This window comes from Dendropsophus ebraccatus, chromosome 9, assembly GCF_027789765.1.
Source record: "Dendropsophus ebraccatus isolate aDenEbr1 chromosome 9, aDenEbr1.pat, whole genome shotgun sequence".
Lineage (NCBI taxonomy): Eukaryota > Metazoa > Chordata > Amphibia > Anura > Hylidae > Dendropsophus > Dendropsophus ebraccatus.
The window spans coordinates 64,575,114-64,599,388 of NC_091462.1; the positions used below are offsets into that span (position 1 = coordinate 64,575,114).

Here is a 24,275-nt window from a genome sequence, read left to right on the forward strand (position 1 = left end):
TTTCATTATATTTTGATGTTTTTCACAAAAAACACACAAGACAGTGACCAAATTTTGCCACTAACATAAAGTACCATATGTTACGAAAAAACAATCTCAGAATCGCTAGCATACGTTAAAGCATCACTGAGCTATAAGCGCATAAAGTGAGACAGGTCAGATTTTGAAAAATGAGCCTGGTCATTAAGGCCCAAATTGGCTTGGTCCCTAAGGGGTTAAATTTGGTAACTGGGACAAAAGAAAGTCCCTTTTTGAGCAATTGGTGTTCCTGATCTGTAAGCTGTCGTGGAGAGGTTGATAACTTCTAATTCATTATTACTCCTGTCTAGTTGTTGCCACGTCGATTCCGTAAGGGGTACGAGGGTATCCCTTTGTCCAAAAAAGGTTGCGAGGAGGGTGATGATGACCCAGAGGGAGGTTTTCGTGTGGACCATTTTGTCCCACGTCTATGTCTCCTATAACCACTTTCTCTCCCTCTTCCTTGTCCCCTCAAAGTCCCTCTTCCACGGGCAGCACCTTCAGTATCGGAGATCTCTTGCTCGGATGAGGAGTAATCTGTTGTCAGGTTCTCTTGGACCGGCTGTTCTTCAAAGCTATATGCTTTTTTATCCCTAAATTCAGCCAGATCCCGGACAAACTGTTTATGCTTTTTCTCTCGAATTAGATTTTGATATTTATCCACTGAATTCTGTAAAAACGTTTCCTGTCTAGAGAATTCAGGAGCCTGTTTGAAAGTTAATGCTGTATTCGCCGCTTCGATTAGTTGTTTAGATGTTTTTTCAAGGATCTTTATCTCCTCCTCTACCAACAATCTCATAAATCTGATGGAGCTGTCTGTTGCTTCTTTTTCCCACTTCTCAATCAAAGACAGTGAGCAGACCCTATCTGCTGGTCTGAAAGGGATCCTCAGACCCTTTGGGACAATTCTGTTCTTTATGTAATTGTCCAATGTTTGTTGTTCCCACCAAGATTTGGTTTTCTGTTTATAGCATTAATATAAATCTCTGAATGTATTTTTCAAAGTGGTTGTGGTTACTGGGTCCTGGACAAGGTTCTCCTCTGAGAAAACCTCCCCTGCCTTAGAAAGCCATGACTCTGTGTTAGCTGTTGAGTCCAAAATCCTGCCATAAAATATCCAAAAACAAAATCACTGCCACAGAAATATAGGGATTCCCAGCCAATTAGTGAATCACAGAATGGGAAAATAAAATTTAACCTTTATTGTAAATATTAAAATGACTTGTCAATACTCACTGAAAACATAATTCTATCTGTGATAGACAAACAATCGCTATTAATGACCTCCCCCGATGGGGTACAGTATCACAGTATGCCTACACTTGGTATGCCCTGTATGTAAAATAACAACAAATGTGTGGGCAAGGTGCGGGGACTGTGCAGTATGGCAGGTCTAGGGGTCCTATATGCCCTGTTCTTGATCCTGAGCTAAACTTGCCCTAGGCGGCGTGTACGTCCTAAAAAGGACGCCCCCCCTCCGGAACCTGCCCTGTCTCCTATAGTCAGCCCTACAGATAAAGGGAACTAACTAACTATCTCACTAATCAGTGCACTAAGATGAAGTGTACTAGTGACTAGAAGCTATCATAATCACAATAAAAGCACTCAGGACATCTATCTGTCCTGAGTGCTTTTATTGTGATTTTACCAGTGATATAGAGTAGTCAGCCATAGGCCCAGATTTATCAGCTCACTCTCAGTGTCCGCACTCCTGAATCATCGCTCACTCACTGATTGGCATGAGTGCACTTTTATTTTTCTTTTTTTTTTTAAATGTTTATTTTCCTTTTATATTACAAGATACTGATACTTTTTCTGGATATACTTGTATATTGTATCATGGAAACTTTAGGCACAGAGCTGCACAGGGATATCAGCAGGTTCGTTTGTATGAGCACAGTTATGCTCAGCCAATCACGGCTGAGTAGCTGATGACGTGGCAGAGGGCGTCCGGCACAAGGGACGATCGGAGCGGTTCGGCCGTCCGTCCGAAGATGACATCATAGGCACAAGATGGCGGACGGGGGTCGGCAAGAGACAGGTATGTATAGAGCACTACACTTCCGGGTCTGGTGTGGGTGGGGGGAAAAACGGGGAAGGGGGCGATTCACTAACATAACATACATTACATAGTTGTATAACTTTGTAATGTGTGTTATTTAGTGAATAATTGTTTAGCGCCGCACTACCCCTTTAAAGAAATAAATTAATGATTTTTTACACAGTGATTTAAAGTCCCCCTTAGAACTTTTCCAAAAGATTTTTTGTAGCATCTAAATCCACTCCAAAACATGCAGATTTGTCGCTGTGGAATAGAAAATTGTGAGGTAAAAACGATCACAAAAGAACAATCATGGAGCAGGAGTGTCAATGGCAAGACAAAGAATTCCCCATCCAATTAGAAATATGGCTATTAGATCAGAAGCCTGGCTGGTATTAGCTGGCAGAGCTCCAGCTACACCTAGCAAGGATACCCATGGCTATTCCTGCAGGGTTGTAAAGTTGTTCGTCGGAATACAGCCTCTGAGTCAAGTCTTTAGAAAGTTGTACTGCCAATCCTAAGTTGTACTGCCAATCCTAATGATTAACAAAAGAATATTTTAATTTAGTAAAAAAACAAAAAAAAAAAAACAACTAAAATGACCAATTTGACAGACAAGGTCACAATCTATAATAGGTTGTTGTGTCACAGCACCACGCAGACACACAAGATTATTATTGTACAGAAGAGTAGACCACCTTATGCTGGATCCATACTAGCTGTGAACTGCACATACTCCAGGGCATGTACAATTCACAGCATAACTGAAGTGGTGAGGGGAATGACATGTCAGGACCATGAAGCCCAGAAGTGACTGCTTTATATGCAGAGAAGATGACTTTTAGCAGCATCTGCGAGGAATGCTGTCGCTGTAAAGATTGTGCAGATATCACCTATTTAACGTTCTTGCCCGCACCATGCTACCAACAAGACGACCCTTCCACTCTCTGCAGTCACCAACCGAATAGTGCTGCCCAGTGGTATGCAATAAATCTCCCCTCATTTAGCCCACAGCCCACACAGGGAAAGTAGGTGTAATGCCACAACTAGACTGAAATTTACAGGTTACATGCTGTCAGAAAATTTTCATATTAACCTTATCTGCTGGATTATACTGGTAACTATGAAACATAATGTCATGTTTTATTAAAAATATCTTAAACAATGCAAAGAAATGTGTTTCCATATTGAACAAAAAAAATAAACACACGGTAACATACTGGGAAAACACGATATGTCATTTGTCAAAAAACACTGCATCATGGTGTTAGATGGGAGTCACATGGGAAATATAAATACGGCGCTCTTTTGTTCGTGACATTGTATGTAAAGTATAATGCTAGGTTCATACTGTATTTTTGTTTCCGTTTAACATATATGTTAAATAGGATTAGTCCTTACCGGTAAGCCGGTTTCTTCGAACCTTCACGACGGCACCATAGGAGGAGTTGTACCCTAGAGACAGGAAAAAGCACGAGAGGTTAAAAGCCCCTCCCCTTCCTCCCAGCACCAGTGCCTTTGTAACAGTAATTCTAGCACCACGTGAGTATCATATACAATACTAGGGAGGGTTACTGGTGCCGTCGTGAAGGTTCGAAGAAACCGGCTTACCGGTAAGGACTAATCCTATTTTCTCTCCTCACCTTCACGACGGCACCATAGGAGTAATACCAACATTTTACCTTAGGGAGGGACTACTGCTTGAAGAACTTTGCGGCCAAATGCCAAGTCTTCGTCGCTTTGTAGTTGCAGACGATAGTGTCGCATAAATGTATGAGGAGACGACCATGTTGCTGCTTTGCAGATTTGTTCTATCGAAGCAGATGCTCTTTCGGCCCAAGAGGTTGAGACTGATCTCGTGGAATGGGCTCGTATTTTAACCCCTTAGTGACCGCCGATACGGCTTTCTACGGCTTTCTACGGCGGTCACTAATGGTCCTTATTCTGCTGCCATCAGCTTTTTACGGCGATGGCAGAGAATAAGGCTGCGGGGCCGGGACGGCCCCCACCCCATCCCCCCGGCTACCGGAGGTAGCTGAGGGGTTGGGGCAGTGTGTGGGGTCCGTCCCGGCCCCCCCCCCTTACCGACGATCGCAGCTATTAACGTTATAGCGGCGGCCGTCGGTAAAGAGGATTACCGGTGCCGCCGCCACCTTTCATCTCCCCCCGCCGTGAATCTACGGCGGGGGGAGATGAAATAAGTGTATATCAGACCCCAGATCAGACCCCCCTAGTAGGGCGATCACTAACCCCCCTCCCCCGGCGGCCATCATTTCCAAGATGGCCGCCGCCATCGCTGTGAACCGACTAACGTCGGTTCACAGCGATTAAAAAGTTAAAATGAATGAAAGCCCCATGCTCTCCGCCACCGGAGGTAGCGGAGAGCATGGGGCAGTCATCGGGGACCCCCCTGTGGGGTCCCGGTACAAGCGATCAGCGGTATATACTATATACCGCTGATCGCTTGTACCATGTGCTCCCGGCACTTTTTATCCCCTGTCACCATAAATGATTGGTGACAGGGGATAAAAAGTGATGTCCCCCCACCCCCCAAGTCGCCCCCCCACCCCCCCCTGTCACCCCCGTCCCCCAGTCACCCCCCCCTTCCCCATATACGTTACCTGCTCCTGGAGCTCCTTCCTCCTCGACGTCCTGACTGGTTATGAAGTGCGCATGTGCTTCACAACCAGCCAACTCAGAAAATTTAAAGTGACAGAGACCAATTTGGTCTCTGTCACTGAACTATGATTACTGTGATAGAAACTATCACAGTAATCATAGTAATACAGTGAAAATGAATGTATAAAGTACAAAAAGTGACAAACATACAAATAAAACACACACTTTTTATTATAGTAATAATTGCAGTTTACTCCCCAAATTACCCCTAACCCCTCCCCAGATTACCCGTAACCACCGCACGTTGCCCGTAACCACCGCACGTTGCCCGTAACCACCGCACGTTGCCCGTAACCACCGCACGTTGCCCGTAACCACCGCAAATTGCCAGTGACCCCCTCCAGATTGCCCGTAACCACCCCAAATTACATGTACCCACCCCAGATTACCTATAAGCACTTCAGTTTTATCAGTAACAATCCCAGATTGTCTGTAACCCTTCCAGGTTGCACATAACCCCCCCAGGTTCCCCGTAATCATGCCATATTGCACGTAACCACCGCGCGTTGCCTCTGACCACCGCACGTCGCCTCTGACCACCGCACGTCGCCTCTGACCACCGCACGTCGCCTCTGACCACCGCACGTCGCCTCTGACCACCGCACGTCGCCTCTGACCACCGCACGTCGCCTCTGACCACCGCACGTCGCCTCTGACCACCCCAAATTGCCAATGACCCCCTCCAGATTGCGGTGCCCATGTCAGATTACAGGTACCCACCCCAGATTGCCTATAAGAACTTCAGTTTATCCATAACCACCCCACATTGCCCGTAACCACCCCACGTTGCCCGTAACCACCCCAGATTGTCTGTAAGCACTGCAGGTTGCCCGTAACCACCCCACGTTGCCCGTATCCACCCCAGATTGTCTGTAAGCACTGCAGGTTGCCCGTAACCACCCCACGTTTCCCGTAACCATCCCAGATTGTCTGTAAGCACAGCAGGTTGCCCGTAACCAGCCCACGTTGCCCGTTACCAGCCCACGTTGCCCGTTACCAGCCCACGTTGCCCGTTACCAGCCCACGTTGCCCGTTACCAGCCCACGTTGCCCGTTACCAGCCCACGTTGCCCGTAACCAGCCCACGTTGCCCGTAACCAGCCCACGTTGCCCGTAACCAGCCCACGTTGCCCGTAACCAGCCCACGTTGCCCGTAACCAGCCCACGTTGCCCGTAACCAGCCCACGTTGCCCGTAACCAGCCCACGTTGCCCGTAACCAGCCCACGTTGCCCGTAACCAGCCCACGTTGCCCGTAACCAGCCCACGTTGCCGTAACCACAGCAGGTTGCCCGTGACCACCACACGTTGCCCATAACCACCACACGTTGCCCGTAACCACCCCGCGTTGCCTGTAACCACCCCACGTTGCCTGTAACCACAGCAGGTTGCCCGTGACCACCCCATGTTGTCCGTAACCACCCCAGATTACCTGTAACCACCTCAGGTTGCCCATAACCACCCCAGGCTGTCCGTAACCACCCCACATTACCTGTAATCTCATTTTTTTTATTTTATTTTAGTAACTGCGCTATTCTAATAACCATTACTAGCTGCGGTTTTGCTCCTGTAAATTGGCGCTCCTTCCCTTCTGAGCCCTGCTGTGTGCCCATGGGGGGAATCTATTCTGCTGACACTACAGGGGCTCAGCAAACGCACCTGGCGCTCAGAAACTTCTTCAGAAAAATCTGCACTGAAAATACTAATTGGCGCTCCTTCCCTTCTGAGCCCGGCTGTGTGCCCATGCAGTGGTTTATGCCCACATATGGGGTACCGTTCTACGCAGGAGAACCTGCTTTACATATATTGGGGTGACATTTCTCTCCTGTTCCTCGTGAAATTGAGAAATTTCAAACTAAAGGAACATATTATTGGAAAAATTCGAGTTTTTCATTTTTACTGTCTACTTTTGAATACTTTCCTCAAATACCTGTGGGGTCAAAATGCTCACCACACCCCAAAATATATTCTATGAGGGGTGCACTTTCCAAAATGGAGTGACTTATGGCGAGATTTTACTCCGGTGGCACTACAGGGGCACTGCAAACGCACCTGGCGCTCGGAAACTTCTGCAGCAAAATCTGCATTGAAAAAGCTAATTGGCGCTCCTTCCCTTCTGAGCCCTCCTGTGTGCCCATGCAGTGGTTTATGCCCACATATGGGGTACCATTGTACTCAGGAGAACCTGCGTTACAAATTTTGGGGTACTTTTTTCCTCTTGTTCCTCGTGAAATTGAGAAATTTCAAACTAAACGAACATATTATTGGAAGAATTCGAGTTTTTCATTTTTACTGTCTTCTTTTGAATACTTTCCTGTAATACCTGTGGGGTCAAAATGGTCACCACACACCAAGATGAATTCTTTGAGGGGTGTACTTTCCAAAATGGGGTGACTTATGGGGGGTTTTCTCTCTGCTGACACTACAGGGGCACTACAAACGCACCTGGCGCTCAGAAACTTCTTCAGCAAAATCTGCATTGGAAAAGCTAATTGGCGCTCCCTTCCTTCTGAGCCCTGCTGTGTGCCCATACAGTGGTTTACGCCCACATATGGGGTACCGTTGTACTCAAGAGAACCTGCATTACAAATTTTGGGGTGCTTTTTTCTCTCATGTTCCTTTTGAAAATGAGAAACTTTAATCTAAACGTATATATTATTGGAAAATTTAAATTTTCAATTTTTTTACTGCCTAATTGTGAATACTTTCCTCCAGCCCCTGTAGGGTTAAAATGCTCATTATACCCCTAGATTAATTCTTTAAGGTGTGTAGTTTCCAAAATGGGGTCACTTATGGGGGTTTTCAGGATACCAGACTTCTAAATCCATTTAAAAAAAGAACTGGTCCCTACAAAAATCAGTTTCACGAAAATGTGATAATTTGCTGATAAATTTCTAAGCCCCATAACACCCTAAAAAAAGTAAAATATGTTTACCAAATTATGCCAGAATAAAGAAGACATATTGGTAATGTGACTTAGTAACTAATTTATGTGCTACGACTTTCTTTTTTTAGAAGCAGAGAATTTCAAAGTTCATAAAATGCAAATTTTTTTAATTTTTCATGATATTTTGATGTTTTTCACAAAAAACACACAAAGTAGTGACCAAATTTTGCCACTAACATAAAGTGCCATATGTCACGAAAAAACAATCTCAGAATCGCTAGCATACGTTAAAGCATCACTGAGCTATAAGAGCATAAAGTGAGACAGGTCAGATTTTGAAAAATTAGCCTGGTCATTAAGGCCCAAACTAGCTGCAGCACAAAGGGGTTAATTGGAGAAGGAAGGTCTTGAGACTGGTAGGCCTGTGTAATGGCATCTCTGATCCATCTGGCAATAGTACTCTTGGATGACCTTTTTCCCTTATTTTTCCCCTGGAATTGTAGGAAGAGGTTTTCGTCTATTCGCCAAGTTGCAGTTGTCTCAATATATTGTAGGACTGTTCTACGGACGTCTAAGGTATGAAATTTCCTCTCTAGTTGATTTTTTGGATTTGGGCAAAAGGAGGGAAGTATGACGTCTTGGGACCTGTGGAAGTTGGAGACCACCTTAGGTAGGAAGGAGGGATCCGTTTTTAGAACTATACGGTCTTCTGAGATTGTACAGTAAGGTTTCCTTATGGTTAGGGCCTGAATCTCCCCTATTCTCCTGGCAGAGCAGATAGCCACTAAAAGAACTGCCTTCTGGGAGAGGAATTTTAGATTTGCTTCCTCAATAGGTTCGAAGGGAGCCCTTGTTAGTCCTTCCAAAACAACATTTAAATCCCAGGGTGGATGTGTGTTTTTTACTGTAGGATTTATTCTTGTAGCCGCACGAATGAATCTTTTGATCCACCGGTGATTAGCTAGATCTGTATCATAGACTGCTGATAGCGCCGAGACCTGGACTTTTAGTGTAGCTGGTTTGAGGCCTTTAGACAAACCTGCCTGTAGGAAATCCAAGATCTGGGCTATGTTTGGTTCCGCTGGAAACTGGGGAGGAGTCTGACACCATGAGTTAAAGACTTTCCATACCTTTAGGTATATGGAAGCAGTAACCTTCTTCCTACTTTTCATGAGTGTAGAGATCACCGATTCTGATACAAAAGAAATAACTGAAGACAGCACCTCTCAGTGAAAAATGTGATGTCTTTATTCACATCTTACTTGCGCGACGTTTCGGCTGGTTCTCAGCCTTTCTCAAGCCGAAACGTCGCGCAAGTAAGATGTGAATAAAGACATCACATTTTTTCACTGAGAGGTGCTGCCTTCAGTTATTTCTTTTGGATTTGTGTCCGGACGGAGGGGTCCTATCCGGTGAGGCGAGCACTCCATTCCTAATATATCTGCATATTGCCAACCTGTGCTGTTCATTTGGAATTTTGGATCACCGATTCTGATAGTCCTTTACTTCTCAGCATGGACTCTTCAGGATCCATGCGGACAGATGAAATTTTTCTGGTTCCGGATGAACTATTGGACCCTGCATCAGTAGATCTGGGATCTGTGGAAGAAGGATTGGGTCCTCTAACGCTAGAGATTTGAGAAGACCGAACCACCCCCTTCTGGGCCAGAATGGGACGATAAGGATTATTTTCAGACTCTCTTCTCTGATCTTTTGTAGTACCCTTGGGATTAAGGGGATCGGAGGAAACCCATATGCCATCCTGAAGTGCCATCTCTGAGTTAAGGCATCCACTCCTGTAGGATGATCTGCTGGATTTAGAGAGAAAAAAATTTTCACCTTTCGGTTCTGTTTGGTGGCAAATAGATCTATCTGGGGTTGACCCCAACATTCCACTAGTTGTTGGAATAGATGGTCTTTCAGGCACCATTCGCCCGGGTGAACCTTGTTCCTGCTGAGGAAGTCTGCCTGGGTATTTTCTGTCCCCTTTAGGTGTGTTGCTGAAAGGGACAAAAGATTGGTTTCTGCCCAGGAAAATATTTGTTGTGAGATCTTCCATAGTCGGTTGTTCTTGGCGCTCCCCTGATGTCTCAGGTGTGCCACGGTAGTTATATTGTCCGATAGGATGTGTACATGAGCACCCTTCAAGATATTTACAGCTGATGTTAAAGATATCTGAACTGCCTTGAGTTCTCTCAGGTTTGAGGATTGTTTCAGGGTTTCTTGATCCCAGGTACCCTGAAAGAAATGTGTTCCTACCTGGGCCCCCCAACCGGATTGACTTGCGTCTGTTCTCATGATGTATTTTGGTTGAGGACTCCAAGATGTCCCTTTTTCTAGGTTCTGTCTGGAAAGCCACCAGCGGAGAGAAAGTCTGACCTGAGGTGTAAGGAAAAATTTGTTTTCGAGACCTGTGGGTCTTTTGTTCCAGACCTTCAGTATTTGAGATTGTAAGGTCCTGGAGTGAGCCTGGCTCCAAGGCACCGCCGAAATACAGGCTGTCATTGACCCTAAAACGGACATTGCTTCCCGGACTGAGGGGTGTAACTTCCCTTTGAACCTTTGAATTTTCTCCCTTAGGTCTTTTATTTTTTCCTCTGGGAGAAATGACATCTGGAGGTCTGAATCCAGGAGGATCCCTAGGAAGATTTTCCTGGGGGATGGGACTAAGTCCGATTTTTTGTCGTTTATAATCCACCCCAATGTTTGGAGTAGATTGCGAGTATTCTCTAGGTCCCGTTGTATTTTCTCCTGGGACTCCGCTACTATTAGTAGATCGTCCAGATATGCCACTACATTTATGCCCTGTATGTGGAGGAAGGATATTACTTCTGACATAATATTGCTGAATATCCTGGGCGCTGATGATATCCCAAAGGGAAGGGCCCTGAATTGGAAATGGCATAATTTTTTGTTTATCATTATGGCAAATCTTAGGTATTTTTGTGACTGGACATGAATTGGCACATAATAGTATGCATCCTGGAGGTCTAGTGAGACCATCCAGGCATTTTTGGCTATTAATGGAGTGGTGGATTTTATTGACTCCATCTTGAACTTTATATACTTTACGTATTTGTTTAGTGGTTTTAGATTTATTATTAGACGATATGATCCATTCGGCTTTCTCACAAGGAAGAGACTTGAATAATGTCCCGACCCTCTCTCTTCTCGAGGGACCGGGGAAATCACTTTCATTTGGTGGAGTTTCAGAACGCTTGCCACCATCTCTGTTTGTAGGGGACCTGGAGACTGTCGGGATATGACAAATCTTTTTGAAGGGGGATGAGTAAGCTCTATTTGGTAGCCGTCCCTGATGATATTTAAAACCCAGTTGTTTTCTGTGATGATATTCCAGGTTTTTGAGAACTCCGACAGTCTCCCCCCTACTGCACAGAGGTCATTGCTTATCTTGGGAGGGCCGGGGATTGTAAAAAATATTTTTCCCTCTGCCCCCCTTCGGGTAGCTCCAATGGCCTCCTTTCCCTTTGCCACGATACAACTCTTGGTATCTAGGTTTCTTAAACTGTTCTTTCTTCTGTGGCGTTTTGTTCTCTGGGATTGCTTTCTTCTTATCTGCACTCTTCTCAATAATTGTGTCGAGGGCAGATCCGAATACGTATTTTCCCTTAAAGGGAATACCACAGAGTTTTGCTTTTGATGTGGGGTCTCCAGTCCAGTTTTTTAACCAGAGAGCCCTACGTGCTGCATTTGTTAGAGCCCCATCTTTCGCGGCGAATCTAACAGACTCTGCCGTGGCATCAGATAGGAAGGCCGTTGCGTCCTTTAATAAGGGAAGAGAGTTTACAATTCTCTCTCTAGAACAGTCACTATTCAGGTGTTCTTCTAATTGGCCTATCCACAAGTGTAATGCTCTTGCCACACAGGTGGATGCGATATTTTTGATTGAGTAGGATGTTGTCTCCCAGGATCTCCTAAGTAGGCTCTCTGCCTTCCGGTCCATAGGGTCCTTTAATTGCGAAGAATCCTTAAATGCCAAAAGGGTCTTTTTAGTGACTTTGGCAACTTGTGCATCAATTAAAGGAACTTCTCCCCAATTAGTGGAATCTTCTTCACTAAAGGGAAGACGTCTTTTAATTTCGCCTGGGACCCGTAACCTTCGTTCCAGGTCCGACCACTCGTCTGAAATAAGAGACTGTAGTGTCTCATGTACCGGAAAGACCAGCTTTTTCCTAGGTTTAAGACCCTGAAACATCTGATCTTTCACTGTGACTTCCTCTTGGATCTCCTCGAATCCCAGAGCACTCCTTACTGCCCTAAGGAGTGGGAGGGTATGGTCAGAGGAAAATAAATATTTCTTGGCTTCCTTTGTCTTCAGTTTCGTCTGGCATCAGATCTAGATATTCAGAAATCTGACCAGATTCGCCCGAAGAGGCAGATGAATGCCTTTTACGTTTGGAGGAAGTCATGGATATAGTTGATCCTGAATCTATGGAGCCTGACGCCACGGGATCAGGGTCCATTAATTGAGGTATTATTGGGGTAGTATCCCCCATAGAGGCAGCTGGAGGAGTAGGAAGGACAGCTGGAGGTATGTCCTGGGGCAGGATAATTGGAGGAGGAATAGCCAGCGGCGTAGTAGCTGGAGGAGAAACTACTGGAGTCTTGGCTATGGATGCTGAGATTTCGTCCCTCATCATTTTCCTAATATCTTTGAGGAAGGAGGATCTATCTTTCTTAATAATATCCCCTATGCATCCTGCACATATGTTCTTTTTATAGTTGGATGGGATCTTGCTATTGCATGACACACATTTCTTTGTAGGAGTTACTTTTTTCCCCGCCGATGAGGATGCAGCTGTAGATTCTTTAGTCTCCTAAATAATATGAGAGCCGAGAATCTATGAGAATACACCTCTTACATATATCATATATATATATATATATATATATATATATATATATATATATATATATATATATATATATTAGTGCGTTTATCACCCTTGTTGACCCCTGAATGTTGTATATATATATATAGGGTGAACCAGACAGTGAAAAGAACAAAGTAGACCCCTATGCAGAGCTGGCATTGGAAGCGTACTGAGTATGCAGAGATCGGCACACGGAAGCATGACTGAGGGTGGTTACTTACGGTTACCGCCGAGGCAGTCCCTTCTGAAGCGGAGGAATCCATCTCCATAGAAGACGATCCGAACCGCTCGCGCCATCCTTTTGAATGATGGCGCCGGACCCGGAAGTGCAGTGACGCAGCTTCCGGCGTGTGCGCGTCACCTGCGTGGTCCGGCGTGACGTCATGACGTACTTCCGGAAGTCCCGGACGGATTACGGCCTACCTCCGGAGGCCGCCAGACCACGTTGCAGTAGGAGAGTAGTCCCCCCTCCGGGTTACCTCGCGCTGCCGGAACTCCTGCGGCCCGCGCGAGTTCCAATCTGGAGCGAGGTCTCGATGAGACGACGGATCCATTTAGTAAGGGGATGGGGGAGGAAGGAGACCTAAGCCCCGATCGACCCCTGCCCCTTTTTGTTCCTCTTCTTGGGGGATCTCTTCTCACCTTCACTCGGATCCCCCCCTCTCGTGTCTGCCCTAGCAGGACAGGAAAAAGCACTGGTGCTGGGAGGAAGGGGAGGGGCTTTTAACCTCTCGTGCTTTTTCCTGTCCCTAGGGTACAACTCCTTCTATGGTGCCGTCGTGAAGGTGAGGAGAGAAAACTGATGCAATAATGGATGATAAAAACTAGATACAGCTGTATGCTATACTGCAAAATCTGTTTGCCATTGACTTACATTGTAAAAGAAAAACAAAAATTGACTGAAGGTCTGAAGCAGATTTTTTTTTTACACATACAAAAAACTGTGCCTTTTTCTCAGATTCTTCAATAGAAATAATTGAATCTTGTGATCAGCCATATTACTCGTTGGCTTGTAAAAAAAAAAAAAAAGGGGGGGGGCAGGGTTATCCAGCATTGGACAACTTTTAAAATCTTGCTGCTGTTACATCAAAAACTACCTGTCGGTGCTACCCCACTGCAGGGCTTCCACATCTAAGACAAATTTGTCCTAGGAGTGACAGCCTGCTCAGCCAATCACTGGCCGCAGCACTGTCCTGTCTAAGGGTCCATTTACACAGAAAGATTATTTGACAGATCATCTGCCAAAGATTTGAAGCCAAAGCCAGAAACAGACTATAAACAGAGATCAGGTCATAAAGGAAAGCCTGAGATTTCTCCTCTTTTCAAATCCATTCCTGGCTTTGGCTTCAAATCTTTGGCAGACAATCTGTCAGATCCTTCTGGATCCTTAGTCAGTGATTGGACAACCCCTTTAAGAGTACAAACCCACACACCGTATACGCAGCAAATACACAGCAGATTAGATCTAAATAAATGAACACAGCATCAAATCTGCTGCGTATCTGCTGCGTATACGTTGCGTGGGTTTGTACCCTAAAAAAAAGTTTGTATTTTCTGCTTTTTATTTAAGGGAATAAAAACATTATGCAAATGGTATGCTTGAAGGAGGCCTAAACCTGACCTAATAGTCATCTATCAATCACCTCCTCAACCAACAGGCTCACTGCATCCATCGGATAAGAGTCACCTGCTCCGTTATTATTGCACAAACCAACTTTCAAATATTACAAAAGGGAGTCACATCACTTTTATTTTCACTACCCTCCATTCTTTAGTACTATAAGAAGGGAATTTCATTTTTGTATTTTACTTGAATTCTGGATCATGGGCTCCAATATTATGGTGGGACCGAGAAGGTGGGACACTGGATCTTATTCTAGCCAGGGCACCATCTGCAAGTTGTTTGTTTTCCCTCCGCTCAATTTTTTTCCTACAGGCCAACAAAATTCACCCAAGCAGTTTAGCAGTATTCCTATGGGACTGGCCCTGAAGTGCGTGCATGCGTGATAAGAATGTAAACTCTACTAGGAAAAAGACAGAAGTGAAGGAAAGCAGCCAGTGTACAGCACTGCATAATGGTAATCACTGCTGTATTCATAACGAACACTGGAAGAAAGGAATGGTGTGTCCATTATATCACTAGGAGAGGTAGAACGGTGATCACCTACACGTGTTTATATAAGATGATGTGTCCACTCCAGGATACAGAGAGAAACTACAGTATACAGTGTATCCAGCATAGATACAACTGTAACAATATTAACAAACCATTCATGTAGACGCACACATACAACCTAAATACATTTGGTATAAAAGGAGTTTTATCCCAGTAAGATGTAGTCTTGGAAGCTGTTTACATGGCTGACTACACAAGTCACTTACGTAAGTCCAGCATTTATATGGATTACAGTACTTCAGGCAATTCATATAGAAGTAACCCTGGATCCTCACAGACTGTTTGCTGATGGTATTTCTATTGAAGCACTGTTCTCCAGATGCTGCAAAACTACAAACTACAATTCCAGAACACAACCCATCTAGATGAAGAATGTTAGTGTGCAGCATTTCCCATACTCAGCATCATCTGATGCATAGGGCAGGAGAGATGGGGCATATAGGCACCACGTTCATACAGCCAATATATTATGTACCCTATGATCTGATCCATAGGGCATATAGGCACCACATCCATACAGGCAATATGTTATGTACCCTAGGATCTGATCCATAGGGCAGGAGAGATGATGCATATAGGCAGCACATTCATACAGGCAATGTGTTATGTACCCCCAGGACCTGATGCATAGGGCAGGAGAGATGGGGCATATAGGCACCACATTCATACAGCCAATATATTATGTACCCCATGATCTGATCCATAGGGCATATAGGCACCACATCCATACAGGCAATATGTTATGTACCCTAGGATCTGATCCATAGGGCAGGAGAGATGATGCATATAGGCAGCACATTCATACAGGCAATGTGTTATGTACCCCCAGGACCTGATGCATAGGGCAGGAGAGATGGGGCATATAGGCACCACATTCATACAGCCAATATATTATGTACCCCATGATCTGATCCATAGGGCATATAGGCACCACATCCATACAGGCAATATGTTATGTACCCCAGGATCTGATCCATAGGGCATATAGGCAGCACATTCATACAGGCAATGTGTTACGTACCCCCAGGTACTTAGAGGCCACAGTTATGGAGAGTATATGCAGTATGGATGCGGCCAGTCACACCCCCATGTCCGCCTGTTTACCTGGCATGTAGTGATCGCCTCCATAACACAGCACAGCTATCAGGTAGTAGATAAAACCGCACCAAGCTGACAAGAAACCGAAAACATCTAGCAGCACGGTCACAACCAGACCTTCTCATTTTTTAGGATTTCTAACATTTTTTCAGGCTTTCTTCTGCTGTCCCTGATAACCGGGGGTGACAACCAGCACTAGCGTTACGCTTCCTATGTGACTAGAAAGCCGCATCAAACATCTCCACTAACAGTATGGGAAAGAAAAACTGCGAGAATGGCGATGCGAGCCCCGGAGCCGCTCAAAGACAAGCCCCGGCTCGGTTTTCAGGTCACCACAACCTCCCACCTGGAACTTCAGCGCTGAAAATCCCGGGAAGAAAAAGCAGGCTAAAAGCGAACTCTTTTTTTCCGCTTTGCGCCCGTAGTGTGTACGGACACTTGTACAGCAGCCGCGAGGAGGAAAATGGCTGCGTTTCTTCAAATGGTAAAACCTCCCTCGTCAAGGGCTCTCCTCAGCAGCAGCCCGCACTCCGCGGCTCTGAGGAGAAGCAAAGACGAGCGCAAGACCAGATAGAAGACGCAGGCGTTACCTTCAGATGATTCCCGCTGTTTCTGCCTCCAGTAAGCTGTCGCCCCTCAGGGATTTGAGGAGCATAAACCAAGCAAGAAGCCGATACCCTAGCGCTTCCCGCTACTCCTAGTGCGCACTGTCAGGCGGATGTTACATTGTCATTTACAATCCACAACGCTCAGCTACAAATATCCGCAACGTGTGAGCCAAAGCAGGAGGTCGCAATAGACGCATTTCACACAATCCCACAGCCCACACCAGAGCCCAGGAGAGACTAACTAGAACTGAAACAAGCATTGTGTGCAGCCCCCCGCCCCCTGTGACCCCGCCCCGCCCATCGACCATAGGAAGCCTCTGATTCGCTGGCGTCGTTGTCAATCACCTGCGTGTAAACACTTTGGCTGGCAGCCATTTACATTAAACCAGTTATGGAGTAAGAGCTGCTTCTGTTTCAAGGCTTCCCGAAAATGACTGAATGGTTCAAACGGCTGGTGAGAATTTCTGGGGGAAGGTTTCCAGGCCTCCCCGGGCCCTTGTAGATAAAATGCGATTCTTTCCATTGCTAATGCTGTCAGCTTTTACAGGACGTGCTCTGTGGCCGCTACAGCCGAGGGGGCGCAGGCTTCTGAGCTGAGGGCCAGTAACGTACGCAATGACAGTACTTATGGGGTGTCCTCCCCCGGCACCTGACACCGCAGGGGGTACACATCCCGGGGGCTGCTGCTACAGGGGAACTACTGAGGCCAACAACCCCCCGACACATAGGCATTGAGAACCGAGAGCCACCGGCTCCAGCCTCCTCCGCACATCCGCCGCTTCCCTCGTGCGGACATCACGCAGATCGGCGCTTGGCGCTGTTTTCTCTCTTGCCCATTATCACCCGGTGTGAAAAATAACGTTTATTTTGTAGTTAAAACGAGTTTGGGTTAGCAGTAGTTTCAAGTCGCCCGCGACCAAACCCATAATGGTCGGTTTCAAGACACCCAGTCTACTGCGGACTAAGAGCGGGGGTTGCAAGGAACGCGGCATGTAAGGGAAGGAGTACGGGGCGGGGGGCGTGCAGAGGTGCTGGCGGACCCTATAGAGCACACAGACTGGGACCGCAGCCTGGACTCCTTCCTCCTCGGTCAACCCTATAGAATCCTGTACGTGGAGGGCATATCTAGTAGGAAAGCAGAGAATGAACAGCGTGCGCGTTGTTGTGAGGCTGCGGAGGTTGACTGCAGTCACGCTATCAGCACTTCACTGAAATGGAGTCACACTATCAGCACTAGGAATTACAGTGCTCCTATATACCATGTGTTACGGTAATAGCCAGGACTAGTTAGTTCCAGGCATCAGAATGTGCCAGGAAGATCATAGGGTGACACCTACATGTGAGACTAACTAAAGAATGTCAACTCTTAACCCCTTCAGGTCCATTCACCCACTGTTAACCCCTTCACATCCACTACTGTTCAATTCCCCCACTGTTAACCCCTTCACATCCACAACAATCTAATTCATCCACTGTTAACCCCTTTAGATCCACAACACTTCAATTCATCCACTTAACCCCTACACATCCACCACAGTTTAATTCATATACTGTTAACCCCTTCAGCTCCAGGAATATTTAATTTTTTTCTAACTATATGTAATTTTTAACACCTGAAAACCAGGCTCATTTTAATTTATTTCTCTTATTTGTCTTAGATATAGAAAAATCATTTTTACTGTAGGGATTTGGAGTAATGTGATGGTAAAGTGTCTATTTGGGGCTATATGTCGCACATTTTGAAGTCCAATAAAATCACGAAATCAAATTGTTATCCAATCACACTACCATATCCTAGAAGAGCGCTTACTCTCATACAGGTTCTGTGATTTTCAGACATTTTGACTGTACGGATTTGGAGTAATGTGATGGTAAAGTGTCTATTTGGGGCTATATGTCGCACATTTTGAAGTCCAATAAAATCACGAAATCAAATTGTTATCCAATCACACTACCATATCCTAGAAGAGCGCTTACTCTCATACAGGTTCTGTGATTTTCAGACATTTTGACTGTACGGATTTGGAGTAATGTGATGGTAAAGTGTCTATTTGGGCAGGGCTCCAGACTAAAAAATTTACCTAGGAGCCATTGGCTCCTAACCTGAAAAATTTAGGCGCCAAATAGAATATTTGGTCGCCAACATTTTAAACCATGTAAAATTAATGTTATGTTACATGGGACTTACTGTGTGCAGAGGCCACGGCAGCATCCTCCTCCTTTAGATTCTTTCTTTTCTTAGTTTGAAAATGTTCAACATGGAAACTTGCAACCTGACAACCATATACAGTCTGACAACCATATCCAGTCTGACTCAGTACTTCAGCTTCACTTGGCTAGCCTTTTAATGAGGCTTACTCTTCTGAACTTGAACTTAAAGGGAACCTGTTGACCCCCGTGCCAGGGTGACAGGCTCCCAACCCCCCGTTAGAGCCCCCATATACTCACCTCATTGCGCCGGATCCCGCTTCTGAAGATGGTCGGGTCCCGGAGATCTCAGCCGCTGCAGCCCGGCGTGCGCTGAGAGATGAGTCCAACGCTCAGAGAATGACAGGAGAGTCCAGTGCTCCGTCATTCTCTATGAGCGTTGGACTCATCTCTCAGTGTGCGCGCCGGGCTGCAGCGGCTGAGATCTCCGTGACCCGACCATCTTCAGAAGCGGGATCCGGCGCGATGAGGTGAGTATAGGGGGCTCTAACGGGGGGTTGGGAGCCTGTCACCCCGGCACCGGGGGTGACAGGTTCCCTTTAAAAGCTTGCAACAGTCTATACATACTGAGCTAGACTTATGACTGCAGCCATAGTGACCCCCCACAAGATGTGTATATAGATAGATATATCTCTCACCTAGTGACTAATGCAAGTGACCCCCTACAATACAGACACCTGAGGGGCCCTGATAATAATAATTGTGCATATATCTATCTCCCAGTGTCTGCAGCCAGTTTGCCCTACACTTATAGATGGCCCCCTCCCCTTATAGATGACCCCCTCCTCCCCCCCCCCATTATAGATGCCCCCTTCTCCCCCCCATTATAGATGCCCCCTCTCCCCCCCCCCCCATTATAGATGCCCCCTCTCCCCCCCCCCATTATAGATGCCCCCTCTTCTCCCCCCTTTATAGATACCCCCTCCCCTTATAGATAGCCCCCTCTCCCCCCCCCCCTTGAACATGGCCCCTCTTCCCCCCCATTATAGATGCCCCCCCCCTTTCCTCTATGCTAAGCAGTATTTAAAAAAAACAAACACACAAACTCACCTGACAACCCGCTCCCCCGGCGATCCTCTTCTTCTTCGGACGCTGTCCCCGGCTGATGCGCTGCTGCCGGGGGTGTCCTGTCCTATCCCCGGCAGCGCGGCGCATCAGTGAGCTCCCTGTACGCCGGGGCTGTGACTTCTGACACAGGAAGCGTCTCTGACGTGCGCTTCCTGTGCCGGAAGTCAGGGCCCCAGGCAGCTCACTGGTGCGCCGCGCTGCCGGGGATAGGACGGGACACCCCCGGCAGCAGCGCATCAGCCGGGGACCGGACTTAAAGAGACAGCGCGCCGCCGCCGGGGCCAGTCGCAAATGGCGCCCAGATTAATAAATCTGGGCGCCATTTGCAAAATATTAGTCGCATTGGCGACCATTTTGGTCGCCATCTGGAGCCCTGTTGGGGCTATATGTCGCACATTTTGAAGTCCAATAAAATCACGAAATTAAATTGTTATCCAATCTCGTTACCATATCCTAGAAGAGCGCTTACTCTCGTACAGTTTCTGTGATTTTCAGACATTTTTACTGTAGGGATTTGGAGTAATGTGATGGTAAAGTGTGTATTTGGGGCTATATGTCCAACTATTTGAAGTCCAATAAAATCACGAAATCAAATTGTTATCCAATCTTGTTACCATATCCTAGAAGAGCGCTTACTCTCGTACAGGTTCTGTGATTTTTCAGACCTTTTTACTGTAGGGATTTGGAGTAATGTGATGGTAAAATGTCTATTTAGGGCTATATGTCGCACACTTTGAAGTCCAATGAAATCACACAATCAAATTGTTAACCAATCACTTTACCATATCCTAGAAGAGCGCTTACTCTTGTACAGTTTCTGTGATTTTCAGACCTTTTTACTGTAGGGATTTGGAGTAATGTGATGGTAAAGTGTCTATTTGGGGCTATACACCTGATAATTTGAAGTCCAATAAAATTACGAAATCAAGTAGTTCTCCATATTGTTCTCGTTGTTGGACGCTCTTGGTAGACTACTTCCAATCCCAGGAGGGACCAGTTTCATGGCTGATGGAGGATAACCATTAAGAGACTTTTTTTCAGGACTGTTCTTCTTTTCTAGTTTAATAAGTCTATGTTCCTTTTAGGTTTAGGTTAGGGACTCGCAAGAGAATGAGGACCCTTGATGTGGCTTGCGAGCTTACGATATTTCTTGCCTATTTTTTTTCTTCTAGTTTTCAACGGTAAAACATATCTACTAATACCTCATTGAAGATTGGACATCGAGCCATCAAGGAGCCCCACTAGACTAAAGCTGCTTTCACATGCTGCAGATTTTAGGCAGATTTTCTGCAGCAGATTGTCTGTTGCCAAACCAAAGTCAACCTGAAGTTTCAAATCTGCTGTAGAAAATCTGCATTAAATCCGCAGTGTGTGAAAGCACCCTTACTATTCTGCAAGTCTTCCCCAGTGCATTATAGGGCCATGCAGCTGCCACTGACTGACAGCTACTTACCGCCCTAGCGGTCTTGTCTCTGCCACCTAATAAAGAGCATTAGACAGAAGAAAAAAGTACCTGGGTAGGTATCCTATAAATTTATCCAATAAATCAGCCATTTTATGTTTTATACTCTACTCGTTGTGAAGGATTTTTTGGCAGCGCCAGGATACCTACCCAGGTACTTTTTTTCTTCTGTCTAATGCATGAAACCACGGGTCCCGACACTGGGAGAGTCCCGTTTCCTGGATCCTTCGGCCGGCAGCCATCATCCGACGCTACAAGTTACCCCATAGTGGGGTGATACGCACAAAGCTCAAGGGGCTAAAAGGTGAGAGTCCACCTATACTTTTAATTCACTCATTTTCATGTAACAGGATTACACGAGGCGCCATCCTCCCGGCTCCTTTTTTTCCCTCTTGTCTTATACCTAATAAAGAGTGCTGAGCGGCCTGTGTGAGCTGCTGGCGCCTGCTGATGTCCGTCCCCCGTGCCGACTTCTATGCTTTTATAGAAGAAGTCTGGCTAAAACATTTTTGTATTATTATTGTATTGTCACCCAAAAGTTATACAAATCCCCAATATACACCTATTATGGGAAATGCTTAGAAAGCGCTTTTTTCTCTGCACTTACTACTGCATCAGGGCTTCACTTCCTGAATAAAAAGGTGATGTCACTTCCTGGATAATATGGTGATGTCACTTCCTGGGTAACATGGTGATGTCACTTCCTGGATAACATGGTTATGTAACTTCCTGGATAACATGATGATGTCACGACCCGACTCCCAGAGCTGTGCGGGCTGTGGCTGCCGGAGAGGATGATGGCAGGGGGACACTGAGGGATACAGGGCACCGGAGGAACACTGAGCATCCCCCTGCCAATATCCTCTCCGGCAGCCACAGACCGCACAGCTCTGGGAGTCGGGTCGTGACATCACCATATTATGCAGGAAGGGACATCACCTTGTTATCCAGGAAGTGACCTCACCTTGTTATTCAGGAAGTGAAGCCTTGATGCAGTAGTAAGTGCAGAGAAAAAAGCGCTTTCTAAGCATTTCCCGTAATAGGTGTATATTGGGGATTTGTATAACTTTTGGGTGACAATACAATAACAATAAAAAAATGTTTTAGCCAGACTTCTTCTATAAAAGCATAGAAGTCGGCACGGGGGACGGGCATCAGCAGGTGCCAGCAGCTCACACAGGCCCCTCAGCACTCTTTATTAGGTGGCAGAGACAAGACCGCTAGGGCGGTAAGTAGCTGTCAGTCAGTGGCAGCTGCATGGCCCTATGCAAGAACAAGATGGAGAACTATTTGATTTCGTAATTTTTATTGGACTTCAAATTATCAGGTGTATAGCCCCAAATAGACACTTTACCATCACATTACTCCAAATCCCTACAGTAAAAATGTCTGAAAATCACAGAACCTGTACAAGAGTAAGCGCTCTTCTAGGATATGGTAGTGTGATTGGATAACAATTTGATTTCGTGATTTTATTGGACTTCAAATAGTTGCACATATAGCCCCAAATACACACTTTACCATCACATTACTCCGAATCCGTACAGTAAAAATGTCTAAAAATCACAGAACCTGTACGAGAGTAAGCGCTCTTCTAGGATATGGTAGCGAGATTGGATAACAATTTGATTTCGTGATTTTATTGGACTTCAAAATGTGTGACATAAAGCCCCAAATAGACACTTTACCATCACATTACTCCGAATCCGTACAGTAAAAATGTCTGAAAGTCACAGAACCTGTACGAGAGTAAGCGCTCTTCTAGGATATGGTAACGAGATTGGATAACAATTTGATTTCGTTATTTTATTGGACTTCAAAATGTGCGACATATAGCCCCAAATACACACCCATCACATTACTCCAAATCCCTACAGTAAAAATGTCTAAAAATCACAGAACCTGTACGAAATTAAGCACTCTTCTAGGATATGGTAGCGAGATTGGATAACAATTTGATTTTGTGATTTTATTGGACTTCAAATAGTGCTACATATAGCCCCAAATAGACACTTTACCATCACATTACTCCAAATCCCTACAGTAAAAATGATTTTTCTATATCTAAGACAAATAAGAGAAATAAATTAAAATGAGCCTGGTTTTCAGGTGTTAAAAATTACATATAGTTAGAAAAAAATAAAATATTCCTGGAGCTGAAGGGGTTAACAGTATATGAATTAAACTGTGGTGGATGTGTAGGGGTTAAAAGTGGATGAATTGAAGTGTTGTGGATCTAAAGGGGTTAACAGTGGATGAATTAGATTGTAGTGGATGTGAAGGGGTTAACAGTGGGGGAATTGAACAGTAGTGGATGTGAAGGGGTTAACAGTGGGTGAATGGACCTGAAGGGGTTAAGAGTTGACATTCTTTAGTTAGTCTCACATGTAGGTGTCACCCTATGATCTTCCTGGCACATTCTGAAGCCTGGAACTAACTAGTCCTGGCTATTACCGTAACACATGGTATATAGGAGCACTGTAATTCCTAGTGCTGATAGTGTGACTCCATTTCAGTGAAGTGCTGATAGCGTGACTGCAGTGGAGGTTGTGAGGTAAAGTCCTTGTCACTGAGGTCGCTCTAGAAGCCTGGATTAAGGGCCCTATTCCACCGGACGATTATCGTTTGCATAATCGTTAACGATATCATACGACCGCTATTGCGAAAGACCTGAAAACGGTCACTCATTTCCATGGAACGATAATCGTTACTTATGATCGTAATTGCGATCGTTTTTCTTCGCTATTGCGTTCGTATCTATTGCGAACAACCGAACAATGTCTTATTCAATGCGAACGATTTGCGAACGAGCAACAATAAAAATAGGTCCAGGTCTTATAAAGCAATCAACGATTTCTCGTTCGGTCGTTAATTGTTAACTGCATTTCAACCGAACGATTATCGTTTAGATTCCAACGATTTACCGATAATCTGAACAATAATCGTCCGGTGGAATAGGGCCCTAAGAGGGGCCACATAGACGCCCACTACTCATCTAGGTCAAAACAGAAAAAGATGCAAATCTTTCCATTCTAGTTTACTCACGAGGCTGAAGTTGGTTTCTTATTCGTCCAGTTTCTTATTCGGGGCTGAAGTTGGTTTCTTATTCAGCAGTTTTTTTATTCAGAGGATTTTTGT

The 24,275-nt window shown here is 45.5% G+C and overlaps 1 protein-coding gene across 5 annotated transcripts in view; it reads right to left on the reverse strand.

The window, feature by feature from the left end:
* Positions 1-17,188, reverse strand: part of TNRC18 (trinucleotide repeat containing 18) — a 139,647-nt gene extending 122,459 nt beyond the window's left edge. For 3 of the 5 annotated variants that reach the window (XM_069983550.1, XM_069983552.1, XM_069983548.1), the window contains exon 1: positions 16,382-16,665. The gene's annotated coding sequence lies outside the window, so the exon portion shown is untranslated. Of the gene's footprint in view, positions 1-16,381; positions 16,666-16,744 lie in introns of those variants that run through there. The other 2 variants (XM_069983549.1, XM_069983551.1) reach the window with 2 other exon arrangements.
* Positions 17,189-24,275: the final 7,087 nt, after the last annotated feature.